Here is a 3,564-nt window from a genome sequence, read left to right as displayed (position 1 = left end):
CTCTCTCCCCCTCCCCCTCCCTCCTTCCTCTCTTCTCAGTGGGGATAACCCACTGCTGTCCCTCGACCCTGTTCTGGATTCCAGCCCTTCTGGCCTCCTTGGGGATGTGACGCGTCATCAGCTTCTATCCTTTTTCTGTCTTATATCTTCAGACCTCTTTGTGTTGGTCCCTTCCCGACAGCACTTAAACCCGCTCCAGTCTCCAATGTTAAGAAAATTCTACTTGACACATCTTCCCGCAGCCACCACTCTCCTTCCCACCTCCGTTTCACAGCTGTGGCGTTTCTCTTCTCCTGTCATCTCCCACATCCGTGGAAGTAGCACCTTCCCCCCCTCCCCGGGCAAATCTGGCCTCCTGATTGTTGAAGGGACAGTTCTCAGTCCTCCTCTCGCTGACGTGTTGGCATTTGTACCTTGTGGAGAGGAGAATAGCACCATGTGAGAGCTCAGGGTCACAACCTCTCTGCCCTTCTCACTTGTTTTAAAAAATCGATATAAGGGGATAATAACGGCCCATGTGACATGCTTACAACACTCTCTGGCCTCTCATAAGCACTGTAAGTGCAACTCATTACGATTATTGAGCCTCCGTGGTAAACTCCGTGCTTGGGCGCATGGCTGCCTGCTGGGCACACCTGCTGGGCACACCTGCTGGGCCACCTGCTGGGCCCACCTGCTGGGCCACCTGCTGGGCCACCTGCTGGGCACACCTGCTGGGCCACCTGCTGGGCCACCTGCTGGGCACACCTGCTGGGCCACCTGCTGGGCCACCTGCTGGGCACACCTGCTGGGCCACCTGCTGGGCCACCTGCTGGGCACACCTGCTGGGCCACCTGCTGGGCCACCTGCTGGGCACACCTGCTGGGCCACCTGCTGGGCCACCTGCTGGGCACACCTGCTGGGCCACCTGCTGGGCCACCTGCTGGGCACACCTGCTGGGCCACCTGCTGGGCCACCTGCTGGGCACACCTGCTGGGCCACCTGCTGGGCCACCTGCTGGGCACACCTGCTGGGCCACCTGCTGGGCACACCTGCATTCCCATCTCAGCACGTCAGCACTGAGCCTGTCTTCCCGCCCGCCTCCCTCTCCAGCATCTGATTCCTCGTGAAGGGACCCATCGGACACAAGGCTGCTGAGCCAAAGCCTGCACCAGCTCTTGGCCACGCTTCTCCTTTACCACCCAGCACTGTCAATAACCAAGTCCCATTTCTAGAACTTTCTTAATATACGTCAACTGTGTCCTGTTCAGGCAACTCTTTGGGAGCTTGTCTGCTTGTGGAACGACAGGGCTGGGACCTCTTCCTGCAGTTCCTGCACTGATGTGCCTTGACCAGCTTCCCGGTGCTCCTTCTACTCAGGTGTCCTCTGGGTCTTCCCAGGGAGACACACTCCCAACACCCCTTCTCTGACTCCCCTGGGGGGGACCCATGCTGGTTCAAAGGAAGGGTGTCTGGTCTCTGGTGTTTGTGTTGGGTGGGAGCCAGGTTCTGGTCTCTGTGTCCCCTGGGTGCACACCAAGCTCTCCTAGAGGTTTTCATGAACTCCTTTCACTTGGCTTAAGGCCAGGGTAAAAAAAAAAAAAAGCAACAGCATCTCAAAATAGCCTTTCTCTAGAGAAATCTTCCAAATCTCTCTCAGCCCTCCCGCTCCATCTCCTGGGCATCCCTTACACACCTACCTTGAGATGAGCCATGGGCTGGGCTTTGTGGTCACCCCTTCCTGAAAAGCGATGCACAGAAGACTGGATCATTAAGCCCTGCAGGGCTCGGACTTGTCACAGCTAGGACAGTCTCTACAGGACAGTTCTCCCGTTGGCCTTGGATAGACCCAATTCTCTCCCTTTTCTCACTTGTAGTTCTCAAGAATAACCATAGGACGTGCTGGGAATGCAACGTCATAAGGTAAGGAGGCACTGGCCAGACAGGCCCAGCTCTGCTCCTGTCCCCCTCAGAAACAGGATGCACTGCAGCACTTTAGCCCAGTGCTCATGTGACCCCTGGGGTATAAAACCCAGGGTGGGCTGCTTTCCACGGTGGTGCATGTGCATATGAGACTCTGTCAACCCCGGGCAGCTTTTCTGGGCCTTGGAGGATCATTGTCATGAATCCTAGGCTTCTACTGTCCCTTGCTGCCCTATCTGTGAGTAATGAAGTGGCTTCATTTAACTTGTTGCGTGTATTCTGTCTCCCCCGACTCAGGTAAGTAGTAGAAACTGCAGCCCGGATGTGGTGGTAGCCAGTGCCCGGTGGACCTGCTTTGCAGTCTCCCCAGGGCTTTGGGAGATGGTGCTCTAGTGCCCTCCTCTGCTGCCAGCCCATGCAGGAGCCCGAGGGACTGAGGCTAGACCACAGACTTTCTGCAAGTGTCCTTGCTGGCCATGGAACACAGCTATGGGTCAGGTCCTGCTGCTGATGTCAAGGAAGGAACCGTCTTACTTAGCGTATCCAATGGAGATAAAATGCAAGCCACAAATGTAATTTTAAGTGTTCTCACAGCCATATCTTTTCCCTTTATTTTATTTTTTATTTTTAATTTTAATTTATCAATGTACAATGTAGTTGATTTTTGTGTCCCTTTACCAGTTCCTCCATTTCCTCCCTCCCTCACAGCTATATTTTTTAGAAAGTGAAAAGAACCAATGAAATTAATTTTAATAATATATTTAATTGACTTTAGTATATCAAAATATTATTTCAACTTGAAACATAAAAGATATTAATGAGATTTTTATATCCTCTTTTTACACTAAGTTGTATAAATCTGGTGTGTATTTTGCACTCACAGAACATCTCAGTTCACAATAGTTACACGCCCAGACTCATTAGCCACAAGTGGCCAGGGGCTACCATACGAGCAGCACAGATCTCGCTGGTTGGCTGCTAGATTTCTGTTCATGGCGGGGAGGCTTCACCCTCCGAGCTTCCATCACCTGGTCTCTAAGTGAGGACGAGAGTCTTGCCCACCGGCTTGTGGGGAGGCGTAAAGTAGGTTGTCACACGGTAACATCCGAGACAATAATTAAGGTTTTTTCTTTGCAACATTTTAGTTGTAGTTGACACTTTTGTAGTGTCCCTTGACACTTTTAATCACTTTACAGTAATAACCTACTATTATCTTCATTTCATACATGGGGACATGGAGACACAGAGAGAGCGAGAGCAAAAAAGAATGAGGATGAATCTTTTTTTCCTCTTCAAGGGGGCAATCGCCTGAATAACACTTGGGCCAGGCGAGGGTAGGAATGGAGGAAAGCATTTCTGATGCTTGCTCATCCGGAAACACCTGGGTCAGATGGTTGATTCTGTGGATGCTGACAGAATCCATCGCAGCTAGAGGTAGGCACAGAGAAATATTCCAGAAGAGGGGAGTCATTGGGATGTGTGCACTCCAAAAGTTAGGGCTCCAGAGTGCATGTGTGTGTGCATGTGTGTGGCATACGTGTGTGTGTGTGTGTGTGTATGCACCGTGTATGTGTGCATGTGTTTTATGTATGTGTGTGCGTGTATGCATGGTGTGTGTTTTATGTGTGTGTGTGTGTGTGCCTGTGTGTATATGTGTATGCA

Source organism: Galeopterus variegatus, unplaced genomic scaffold (assembly GCF_000696425.1).
Source record: "Galeopterus variegatus unplaced genomic scaffold, G_variegatus-3.0.2 Scaffold7870, whole genome shotgun sequence".
Classification (NCBI taxonomy): Eukaryota; Metazoa; Chordata; class Mammalia; order Dermoptera; family Cynocephalidae; genus Galeopterus; species Galeopterus variegatus.
The sequence above is the reverse complement of the archived record's forward strand: the minus strand, read 5'-3'. Positions refer to the sequence as shown.